The sequence below is a fragment of the Columba livia genome, unplaced genomic scaffold (assembly GCF_036013475.1).
Source record: "Columba livia isolate bColLiv1 breed racing homer unplaced genomic scaffold, bColLiv1.pat.W.v2 Scaffold_146, whole genome shotgun sequence".
NCBI lineage: Eukaryota > Metazoa > Chordata > Aves > Columbiformes > Columbidae > Columba > Columba livia.
In genome coordinates, this window is record NW_027043042.1 from 396063 (window position 1) to 408893 (window position 12831).

A 12831-nucleotide genomic window follows, 5' to 3' on the forward strand; every position below is an offset into this window, starting at 1 on the left:
AGGAAGCAGGAGAGTGAGAGAAAAGGAAAGAAGAGACATGCAGCCAGACGAGGGCTTAGTGAGAGAGGATGGGACAGAGAACAGGATGAGAAGGACATAAGGCAAGGCTAGGACAGGCAAGGACAGGCAAGGCAAGGCTAGGCTGCAGGACATGTTTTTGCTTTATAGTTTCTAGCACATTCGTCTTCAGACTAGCAGGAAAGCCATAAGACCGTATGGATTAGGCCCAAGCAAAAACCCCAGCTACTTGAGACACTTAGACTAAGCCTAAAATACCAAGATCTCTCCATAAGGATGGTTTTTATACTGTACTTCCACAATCTGCTGGCAGTACAAAAAAATAAGCTGCAGATCTCCTTAGGCTGAGTCATGGTGCTTTGGGGCCCGGACCATGCATATCATGGGAATATTTCACAGTTTCTGCTCTGTTTTCAGTGTATGACACCAAAACACCCACCTGATGACATCCTTTCAAGAACAAAGGCAGCAATTTGCAGAATTCCGCTTCTTAGGGGAAGTGAGAAATTGCTGAGCTGACACCAAGTCCTGCAGTGTCCCTGTCACCTGCAGAGCCACCGCATCCTCGCCACGGTAGCGGGCATTGTGACAAAGGTTCTATGTCAGCTGGGTGTGGCAGCCAGGCGCCCCCTAGGGGATGGGGAGCCTGTCAGCCCCGGGCCTGTCACTGCCTGCTGGCCCTGCTGCCACCAGCCAGGCCTCTGAAAACTTGTCAAACCATGCCCAGACTTGGGGCCAGTTTGGCCCAAAGTCTGCAAGAGACAAGTCGGGAAGAAAGATATGGGACAGAGGGAGAAAGCGAAGGGAGCAGGAGAAAGGGAAGGAAGAATAAAAAGTAGTGTTGGGCTGCAGGAGTGAGATGGAGGAATTGCAAGAAAAGAGGCAGGAAGCAGGAGAGTGAGAGAAAAGGAAAGAAGAGACAGGCAGTAGGACGAGGGGTTAGTGAGAGAGGATGGGACAGAGAACAGGATGAGAAGGACATAAGGCAAGGCTAGGACAGGCAAGGTCAGGCAAGGCAAGGCTAGGCTGCAGGACATGTTTTTGCTTCATAGTTTCTAGCACATTCGTCTTCAGACTAGCAGGAAAGCCATAAGACCGTATGGATTAGGCCCAAGCAAAAACCCCAGCTACTTGAGACACTTAGACTAAGCCTAAAATACCAAGATCTCTCCATAAGGATGGTTTTTATACTGTACTTCCACAATCTGCTGGCAGTACAAAAAAATAAGCTGCAGATCTCCTTAGGCTGAGTCATGGTGCTTTGGGGCAGGGACCATGCATATCATGGGAATATTTCACAGTTTCTGCTCTGTTTTCAGTGTATGACACCAAAACACCCACCTGATGACATCCTTTCAAGAGCAAAGGCAGCAATTTGCAGAATTCCGCTTCTTAGGGGAAGTGAGAAATTGCTGAGCTGACACCAAGTCCTGCAGTGTCCCTGTCACCTGCAGAGCCACCGCATCCTCGCCACGGTAGCGGGCATTGTGACAAAGGTTCTATGTCAGCTGGGTGTGGCAGCCAGGCGCCCCCTAGGGGATGGGGAGCCTGTCAGCCCCGGGCCTGTCACTGCCTGGTGTCCCTGCTGCCACCAGCCAGGCCTCTGAAAACTTGTCAAACCATGCCCAGACTTGGGGCCAGTTTGGCCCAAAGTCTGCAAGAGACAAGTCGGGAAGAAAGATATGGGACAGAGGGAGAAAGCGAAGGGAGCAGGAGAAAGGGAAGGAAGAATAAAAAGTAGTGTTGGGCTGCAGGAGTGAGATGGAGGAATTGCAAGAAAAGAGGCAGGAAGCAGGAGAGTGAGAGAAAAGGAAAGAAGAGACATGCAGCCAGACGAGGGTTTAGTGAGAGAGGATGGGACAGAGAACAGGATGAGAAGGACATAAGGCAAGGCTAGGACAGGCAAGGACAGGCAAGGCAAGGCTAGGCTGCAGGACATGTTTTTGCTTTATAGTTTCTAGCACATTTGTCTTCAGACTAGGAGGAAAGCCATAAGACCGTATGGATTAGGCCCAAGCAAAAACCCCAGCTACTTGAGACACTTAGACTAAGCCTAAAATACCAAGATCTCTCCATAAGGATGGTTTTTATACTGTACTTCCACAATCTGCTGGCAGTACAAAAAAATAAGCTGCAGATCTCCTTAGGCTGAGTCATGGTGCTTTGGGGCAGGGACCATGCATATCATGGGAATATTTCACAGTTTCTGTTCTGGTTTTCAGTGTATGACACCAAAACACCCACCTGATGACATCCTTTCAAGAGCAAAGGCAGCAATTTGCAGAATTCCGCTTCTTAGGGGAAGTGAGAAATTGCTGAGCTGACACCAAGTCCTGCAGTGTCCCTGTCACCTGCAGAGCCACCGCATCCTCGCCACGGTAGCGGGCATTGTGACAAAGGTTCTATGTCAGCTGGGTGTGGCAGCCAGGCTCCCCCTAGGGGATGGGGAGCTTGTCAGCCCCGGGCCTGTCACTGCCTGCTGGCCCTGCTGCCACCAGCCAGGCCTCTGAAAACTTGTCAAACCATGCCCAGACTTGGGGCCAGTTTGGCATAAAGTCTGCAAGAGACAAGTCGGGAAGAAAGATATGGGACAGAGGGAGAAAGCGAAGGGAGCAGGATACAGGGAAGGAAGAATAAAAAGTAGTGTTGGGCTGCAGGAGTGAGATGGAGGAATTGCAAGAAAAGAGGCAGGAAGCAGGAGAGTGAGAGAAAAGGAAAGAAGAGACATGCAGCCAGACGAGGGCTTAGTGAGAGAGGATGGGACAGAGAACAGGATGAGAAGGACATAAGGCAAGGCTAGGACAGGCAAGGACAGGCAAGGCAAGGCTAGGCTGCAGGACATGTTTTTGCTTCATAGTTTCTAGCACATTCGTCTTCAGACTAGCAGGAAAGCCATAAGACCGTATGGATTAGGCCCAAGCAAAAACCCCAGCTACTTGAGACACTTAGACTAAGCCTAAAATACCAAGATCTCTCCATAAGGATGGTTTTTATACTGTACTTCCACAATCTGCTGGCAGTACAAAAAAATAAGCTGCAGATCTCCTTAGGCTGAGTCATGGTGCTTTGGGGCAGGGACCATGCATATCATGGGAATATTTCACAGTTTCTGCTCTGTTTTCAGTGTATGACACCAAAACACCCACCTGATGACATCCTTTCAAGAGCAAAGGCAGCAATTTGCAGAATTCCGCTTCTTAGGGGAAGTGAGAAATTGCTGAGCTGACACCAAGTCCTGCAGTGTCCCTGTCACCTGCAGAACCACCGCATCCTCGCCACGGTAGCGGGCATTGTGACAAAGGTTCTATGTCAGCTGGGTGTGGCAGCCAGGCGCCCCCTAGGGGATGGGGAGCCTGTCAGCCCCGGGCCTGTCACTGCCTGCTGGCCCTGCTGCCACCAGCCAGGCCTCTGAAAACTTGTCAAACCATGCCCAGACTTGGGGCCAGTTTGGCCCAAAGTCTGCAAGAGACAAGTCGGGAAGAAAGATATGGGACAGAGGGAGAAAGCGAAGGGAGCAGGAGAAAGGGAAGGAAGAATAAAAAGTAGTGTTGGGCTGCAGGAGTGAGATGGAGGAATTGCAAGAAAAGAGGCAGGAAGCAGGAGAGTGAGAGAAAAGGAAAGAAGAGACATGCAGCCAGACGAGGGCTTAGTGAGAGAGGATGGGACAGAGAACAGGATGAGAAGGACATAAGGCAAGGCTAGGACAGGCAAGGACAGGCAAGGCAAGGCTAGGCTGCAGGACATGTTTTTGCTTTATAGTTTCTAGCACATTCGTCTTCAGACTAGGAGGAAAGCCATAAGACCGTATGGATTAGGCCCAAGCAAAAACCCCAGCTACTTGAGACACTTAGACTAAGCCTAAAATACCAAGATCTCTCCATAAGGATGGTTTTTATACTGTACTTCCACAATCTGCTGGCAGTACAAAAAAATAAGCTGCAGATCTCCTTAGGCTGAGTCATGGTGCTTTGGGGCAGGGACCATGCATATCATGGGAATATTTCACAGTTTCTGCTCTGTTTTCAGTGTATGACACCAAAACACCCACCTGATGACATCCTTTCAAGAGCAAAGGCAGCAATTTGCAGAATTCCGCTTCTTAGGGGAAGTGAGAAATTGCTGAGCTGACACCAAGTCCTGCAGTGTCCCTGTCACCTGCAGAGCCACCGCATCCTCGCCACGGTAGCGGGCATTGTGACAAAGGTTCTATGTCAGCTGGGTGTGGCAGCCAGGCGCCCCCTAGGGGATGGGGAGCTTGTCAGCCCCGGGCCTGTCACTGCCTGCTGGCGCTGCGGCCACCAGCCAGGCCTCTGAAAACTTGTCAAACCATGCCCAGACTTGGGGCCAGTTTGGCCCAAAGTCTGCAAGAGACAAGTCGGGAAGAAAGATATGGGACAGAGGGAGAAAGCGAAGGGAGCAGGAGAAAGGGAAGGAAGAATAAAAAGTAGTGTTGGGCTGCAGGAGTGAGATGGAGGAATTGCAAGAAAAGAGGCAGGAAGCAGGAGAGTGAGAGAAAAGGAAAGAAGAGACATGCAGCCAGACGAGGGCTTAGTGAGAGAGGATGGGACAGAGAACAGGATGAGAAGGACATAAGGCAAGGCTAGGACAGGCAAGGACAGGCAAGGCAAGGCTAGGCTGCAGGACATGTTTTTGCTTCATAGTTTCTAGCACATTCGTCTTCAGACTAGCAGGAAAGCCATAAGAGCGTATGGATTAGGCCCAAGCAAAAACCCCAGCTACTTGAGACACTTAGACTAAGCCTAAAATACCAAGATCTCTCCATAAGGATGGTTTTTATACTGTACTTCCACAATCTGCTGGCAGTACAAAAAAATAAGCTGCAGATCTCCTTAGGCTGAGTCATGGTGCTTTGGGGCAGGGACCATGCATATCATGGGAATATTTCACAGTTTCTGCTCTGTTTTCAGTGTATGACACCAAAACACCCACCTGATGACATCCTTTCAAGAGCAAAGGCAGCAATTTGCAGAATTCCGCTTCTTAGGGGAAGTGAGAAATTGCTGAGCTGACACCAAGTCCTGCAGTGTCCCTGTCACCTGCAGAGCCACCGCATCCTCGCCACGGTAGCGGGCATTGTGACAAAGGTTCTATGTCAGCTGGGTGTGGCAGCCAGGCGCCCCCTAGGGGATGGGGAGCCTGTCAGCACCGGGCCTGTCACTGCCTGCTGGCCCTGCTGCCACCAGCCAGGCCTCTGAAAACTTGTCAAACCATGCCCAGACTTGGGGCCAGTTTGGCCCAAAGTCTGCAAGAGACAAGTCGGGAAGAAAGATATGGGACAGAGGGAGAAAGCGAAGGGAGCAGGAGAAAGGGAAGGAAGAATAAAAAGTAGTGTTGGGCTGCAGGAGTGAGATGGAGGAATTGCAAGAAAAGAGGCAGGAAGCAGGAGAGTGAGAGAAAAGGAAAGAAGAGACATGCAGCCAGACGAGGGCTTAGTGAGAGAGGATGGGACAGAGAACAGGATGAGAAGGACATAAGGCAAGGCTAGGACAGGCAAGGACAGGCAAGGCAAGGCTAGGCTGCAGGACATGTTTTTGCTTTATAGTTTCTAGCACATTCGTCTTCAGACGAGGAGGAAAGCCATAAGACCGTATGGATTAGGCCCAAGCAAAAACCCCAGCTACTTGAGACACTTAGACTAAGCCTAAAATACCAAGATCTCTCCATAAGGATGGTTTTTATACTGTACTTCCACAATCTGCTGGCAGTACAAAAAAATAAGCTGCAGATCTCCTTAGGCTGAGTCATGGTGCTTTGGGGCAGGGACCATGCATATCATGGGAATATTTCACAGTTTCTGCTCTGTTTTCAGTGTATGACACCAAAACACCCACCTGATGACATCCTTTCAAGAGCAAAGGCAGCAATTTGCAGAATTCCGCTTCTTAGGGGAAGTGAGAAATTGCTGAGCTGACACCAAGTCCTGCAGTGTCCCTGTCACCTGCAGAGCCACCGCATCCTCGCCACGGTAGCGGGCATTGTGACAAAGGTTCTATGTCAGCTGGGTGTGGCAGCCAGGCGCCCCCTAGGGGATGGGGAGCCTGTCAGCCCCGGGCCTGTCACTGCCTGCTGGCCCTGCTGCCACCAGCCAGGCCTCTGAAAACTTGTCAAACCATGCCCAGACTTGGGGCCAGTTTGGCCCAAAGTCTGCAAGAGACAAGTCGGGAAGAAAGATATGGGACAGAGGGAGAAAGCGAAGGGAGCAGGAGAAAGGGAAGGAAGAATAAAAAGTAGTGTTGGGCTGCAGGAGTGAGATGGAGGAATTGCAAGAAAAGAGGCAGGAAGCAGGAGAGTGAGAGAAAAGGAAAGAAGAGACATGCAGCCAGACGAGGGTTTAGTGAGAGAGGATGGGACAGAGAACAGGATGAGAAGGACATAAGGCAAGGCTAGGACAGGCAAGGACAGGCAAGGCAAGGCTAGGCTGCAGGACATGTTTTTGCTTCATAGTTTCTAGCACATTCGTCTTCAGACTAGCAGGAAAGCCATAAGACCGTATGGATTAGGCCCAAGCAAAAACCCCAGCTACTTGAGACACTTAGACTAAGCCTAAAATACCAAGATCTCTCCATAAGGATGGTTTTTATACTGTACTTCCACAATCTGCTGGCAGTACAAAAAAATAAGCTGCAGATCTCCTTAGGCTGAGTCATGGTGCTTTGGGGCAGGGACCATGCATATCATGGGAATATTTCACAGTTTCTGCTCTGTTTTCAGTGTATGACACCAAAACACCCACCTGATGACATCCTTTCAAGAGCAAAGGCAGCAATTTGCAGAATTCCGCTTCTTAGGGGAAGTGAGAAATTGCTGAGCTGACACCAAGTCCTGCAGTGTCCCTGTCACCTGCAGAGCCACCGCATCCTCGCCACGGTAGCGGGCATTGTGACAAAGGTTCTATGTCAGCTGGGTGTGGCAGCCAGGCGCCCCCTAGGGGATGGGGAGCCTGTCAGCCCCGGGCCTGTCACTGCCTGCTGGCCCTGCTGCCACCAGCCAGGCCTCTGAAAACTTGTCAAACCATGCCCAGACTTGGGGCCAGTTTGGCCCAAAGTCTGCAAGAGACAAGTCGGGAAGAAAGATATGGGACAGAGGGAGAAAGCGAAGGGAGCAGGAGAAAGGGAAGGAAGAATAAAAAGTAGTGTTGGGCTGCAGGAGTGAGATGGAGGAATTGCAAGAAAAGAGGCAGGAAGCAGGAGAGTGAGAGAAAAGGAAAGAAGAGACATGCAGCCAGACGAGGGTTTAGTGAGAGAGGATGGGACAGAGAACAGGATGAGAAGGACATAAGGCAAGGCTAGGACAGGCAAGGACAGGCAAGGCAAGGCTAGGCTGCAGGACATGTTTTTGCTTTATAGTTTCTAGCACATTTGTCTTCAGACTAGGAGGAAAGCCATAAGACCGTATGGATTAGGCCCAAGCAAAAACCCCAGCTACTTGAGACACTTAGACTAAGCCTAAAATACCAAGATCTCTCCATAAGGATGGTTTTTATACTGTACTTCCACAATCTGCTGGCAGTACAAAAAAATCAGCTGCAGATCTCCTTAGGCTGAGTCATGGTGCTTTGGGGCAGGGACCATGCATATCATGGGAATATTTCACAGTTTCTGCTCTGTTTTCAGTGTATGACACCAAAACACCCACCTGATGACATCCTTTCAAGAGCAAAGGCAGCAATTTGCAGAATTCCGCTTCTTAGGGGAAGTGAGAAATTGCTGAGCTGACACCAAGTCCTGCAGTGTCCCTGTCACCTGCAGAGCCACCGCATCCTCGCCACGGTAGCGGGCATTGTGACAAAGGTTCTATGTCAGCTGGGTGTGGCAGCCAGGCGCCCCCTAGGGGATGGGGAGCCTGTCAGCCCCGGGCCTGTCACTGCCTGCTGGCGCTGCGGCCACAAGCCAGGCCTCTGAAAACTTGTCAAACCATGCCCAGACTTGGGGCCAGTTTGGCCCAAAGTCTCCAAGAGACAAGTCGGGAAGAAAGATATGGGACAGAGGGAGAAAGCGAAGGGAGCAGGAGAAAGGGAAGGAAGAATAAAAAGTAGTGTTGGGCTGCAGGAGTGAGATGGAGGAATTGCAAGAAAAGAGGCAGGAAGCAGGAGAGTGAGAGAAAAGGAAAGAAGAGACATGCAGCCAGACGAGGGTTTAGTGAGAGAGGATGGGACAGAGAACAGGATGAGAAGGACATAAGGCAAGGCTAGGACAGGCAAGGACAGGCAAGGCAAGGCTAGGCTGCAGGACATGTTTTTGCTTTATAGTTTCTAGCACATTTGTCTTCAGACTAGGAGGAAAGCCATAAGACCGTATGGATTAGGCCCAAGCAAAAACCCCAGCTACTTGAGACACTTAGACTAAGCCTAAAATACCAAGATCTCTCCATAAGGATGGTTTTTATACTGTACTTCCACAATCTGCTGGCAGTACAAAAAAATCAGCTGCAGATCTCCTTAGGCTGAGTCATGGTGCTTTGGGGCAGGGACCATGCATATCATGGGAATATTTCACAGTTTCTGCTCTGTTTTCAGTGTATGACACCAAAACACCCACCTGATGACATCCTTTCAAGAGCAAAGGCAGCAATTTGCAGAATTCCGCTTCTTAGGGGAAGTGAGAAATTGCTGAGCTGACACCAAGTCCTGCAGTGTCCCTGTCACCTGCAGAGCCACCGCATCCTCGCCACGGTAGCGGGCATTGTGACAAAGGTTCTATGTCAGCTGGGTGTGGCAGCCAGGCGCCCCCTAGGGGATGGGGAGCCTGTCAGCCCCGGGCCTGTCACTGCCTGCTGGCGCTGCGGCCACAAGCCAGGCCTCTGAAAACTTGTCAAACCATGCCCAGACTTGGGGCCAGTTTGGCCCAAAGTCTCCAAGAGACAAGTCGGGAAGAAAGATATGGGACAGAGGGAGAAAGCGAAGGGAGCAGGAGAAAGGGAAGGAAGAATAAAAAGTAGTGTTGGGCTGCAGGAGTGAGATGGAGGAATTGCAAGAAAAGAGGCAGGAAGCAGGAGAGTGAGAGAAAAGGAAAGAAGAGACATGCAGCCAGACGAGGGCTTAGTGAGAGAGGATGGGACAGAGAACAGGATGAGAAGGACATAAGGCAAGGCTAGGACAGGCAAGGACAGGAAAGGCAAGGCTAGGCTGCAGGACATGTTTTTGCTTCATAGTTTCTAGCACATTCGTCTTCAGACTAGCAGGAAAGCCATAAGACCGTATGGATTAGGCCCAAGCAAAAACCCCAGCTACTTGAGACACTTAGACTAAGCCTAAAATACCAAGATCTCTCCATAAGGATGGTTTTTATACTGTACTTCCACAATCTGCTGGCAGTACAAAAAAATAAGCTGCAGATCTCCTTAGGCTGAGTCATGGTGCTTTGGGGCAGGGACCATGCATATCATGGGAATATTTCACAGTTTCTGCTCTGTTTTCAGTGTATGACACCAAAACACCCACCCGATGACATCCTTTCAAGAGCAAAGGCAGCAATTTGCAGAATTCCGCTTCTTAGGGGAAGTGAGAAATTGCTGAGCTGACACCAAGTCCTGCAGTGTCCCTGTCACCTGCAGAGCCACCGCATCCTCGCCACGGTAGCGGGCATTGTGACAAAGGTTCTATGTCAGCTGGGTGTGGCAGCCAGGCGCCCCCTAGGGGATGGGGAGCCTGTCAGCCCCGGGCCTGTCACTGCCTGCTGGCCCTGCTGCCACCAGCCAGGCCTCTGAAAACTTGTCAAACCATGCCCAGACTTGGGGCCAGTTTGGCCCAAAGTCTGCAAGAGACAAGTCGGGAAGAAAGATATGGGACAGAGGGAGAAAGCGAAGGGAGCAGGAGAAAGGGAAGGAAGACTAAAAAGTAGTATTGGGCTGCAGGAGTGAGATGGAGGAATTGCAAGAAAAGAGGCAGGAAGCAGGAGAGTGAGAGAAAAGGAAAGAAGAGACATGCAGCCAGACGAGGGGTTAGTGAGAGAGGATGGGACAGAGAACAGGATGAGAAGGACATAAGGCAAGGCTAGGACAGGCAAGGACAGGCAAGGCAAGGCTAGGCTGCAGGACATGTTTTTCCTTTAAAGTTTCTAGCACATTCGTCTTCAGACTAGCAGGAAAGCCATAAGACCGTATGGATTAGGCCCAAGCAAAAACCCCAGCTACTTGAGACACTTAGACTAAGCCTCAAATACCAAGATCTCTCCATAAGGATGGTTTTTATACTGTACTTCCACAATCTGCTGGCAGTACAAAAAAATAAGCTGCAGATCTCCTTAGGCTGAGTCATGGTGCTTTGGGGCAGGGACCATGCATATCATGGGAATATTTCACAGTTTCTGCTCTGTTTTCAGTGTATGACACCAAAACACCCACCTGATGACATCCTTTCAAGAGCAAAGGCAGCAATTTGCAGAATTCCGCTTCTTAGGGGAAGTGAGAAATTGCTGAGCTGACACCAAGTCCTGCAGTGTCCCTGTCACCTGCAGAGCCACCGCATCCTCGCCACGGTAGCGGGCATTGTGACAAAGGTTCTATGTCAGCTGGGTGTGGCAGCCAGGCGCCCCCTAGGGGATGGGGAGCCTGTCAGCCCCGGGCCTGTCACTGCCTGCTGGCCCTGCTGCCACCAGCCAGGCCTCTGAAAACTTGTCAAACCATGCCCAGACTTGGGGCCAGTTTGGCCCAAAGTCTGCAAGAGACAAGTCGGGAAGAAAGATATGGGACAGAGGGAGAAAGCGAAGGGAGCAGGAGAAAGGGAAGGAAGAATAAAAAGTAGTGTTGGGCTGCAGGAGTGAGATGGAGGAATTGCAAGAAAAGAGGCAGGAAGCAGGAGAGTGCGAGAAAAGGAAAGAAGAGACATGCAGCCAGACGAGGGCTTAGTGAGAGAGGATGGGACAGAGAACAGGATGAGAAGGACATAAGGCAAGGCTAGGACAGGCAAGGACAGGCAAGGCAAGGCTAGGCTGCAGGACATGTTTTTGCTTTATAGTTTCTAGCACATTCGTCTTCAGACTAGGAGGAAAGCCATAAGAGCGTATGGATTAGGCCCAAGCAAAAACCCCAGCTACTTGAGACACTTAGACTAAGCCTAAAATACCAAGATCTCTCCATAAGGATGGTTTTTATACTGTATTTCCACAATCTGCTGGCAGTACAAAAAAATCAGCTGCAGATCTCCTTAGGCTGAGTCATGGTGCTTTGGGGCAGGGACCATGCATATCATGGGAATATTTCACAGTTTCTGCTCTGTTTTCAGTGTATGACACCAAAACACCCACCTGATGACATCCTTTCAAGAGCAAAGGCAGCAATTTGCACAATTCCGCTTCTTAGGGGAAGTGAGAAATTGCTGAGCTGACACCAAGTCCTGCAGTGTCCCTGTCACCTGCAGAGCCACCGCATCCTCGCCACGGTAGCGGGCATTGTGACAAAGGTTCTATGTCAGCTGGGTGTGGCAGCCAGGCGCCCCCTAGGGGATGGGGAGCCTGTCAGCCCCGGGCCTGTCACTGCCTGCTGGCCCTGCTGCCACCAGCCAGGCCTCTGAAAACTTGTCAAACCATGCCCAGACTTGGGGCCAGTTTGGCCCAAAGTCTGCAAGAGACAAGTCGGGAAGAAAGATATGGGACAGAGGGAGAAAGCGAAGGGAGCAGGAGAAAGGGAAGGAAGAATAAAAAGTAGTGTTGGGCTGCAGGAGTGAGATGGAGGAATTGCAAGAAAAGAGGCAGGAAGCAGGAGAGTGAGAGAAAAGGAAAGAAGAGACATGCAGCCAGACGAGGGCTTAGTGAGAGAGGATGGGACAGAGAACAGGATGAGAAGGACATAAGGCAAGGCTAGGACAGGCAAGGACAGGCAAGGCAAGGCTAGGCTGCAGGACATGTTTTTGCTTCATAGTTTCTAGCACATTCGTCTTCAGACTAGCAGGAAAGCCATAAGACCGTATGGATTAGGCCCAAGCAAAAACCCCAGCTACTTGAGACACTTAGACTAAGCCTAAAATACCAAGATCTCTCCATAAGGATGGTTTTTATACTGTACTTCCACAATCTGCTGGCAGTACAAAAAAATAAGCTGCAGATCTCCTTAGGCTGAGTCATGGTGTTTTGGGGCAGGGACCATACATATCATGGGAATATTTCACAGTTTCTGCTCTGTTTTCAGTGTATGACACCAAAACACCCACCCGATGACATCCTTTCAAGAGCAAAGGCAGCAATTTGCAGAATTCCGCTTCTTAGGGGAAGTGAGAAATTGCTGAGCTGACACCAAGTCTTGCAGTGTCCCTGTCACCTGCAGAGCCACCGCATCCTCGCCACGGTAGCGGGCATTGTGACAAAGGTTCTATGTCAGCTGGGTGTGGCAGCCAGGCGCCCCCTAGGGGATGGGGAGCCTGTCAGCCCCGGGCCTGTCACTGCCTGCTGGCCCTGCTGCCACCAGCCAGGCCTCTGAAAACTTGTCAAACCATGCCCAGACTTGGGGCCAGTTTGGCCCAAAGTCTGCAAGAGACAAGTCGGGAAGAAAGATATGGGACAGAGGGAGAAAGCAAAGGGAGCAGGAGAAAGGGAAGGAAGAATAAAAAGTAGTGTTGGGCTGCAGGAGTGAGATGGAGGAATTGCAAGAAAAGAGGCAGGAAGCAGGAGAGTGCGAGAAAAGGAAAGAAGAGACATGCAGCCAGACGAGGGCTTAGTGAGAGAGGATGGGACAGAGAACAGGATGAGAAGGACATAAGGCAAGGCTAGGACAGGCAAGGACAGGCAAGGCAAGGCTAGGCTGCAGGACATGTTTTTGCTTTATAGTTTCTAGCACATTCGTCTTCAGACTAGGAGGAAA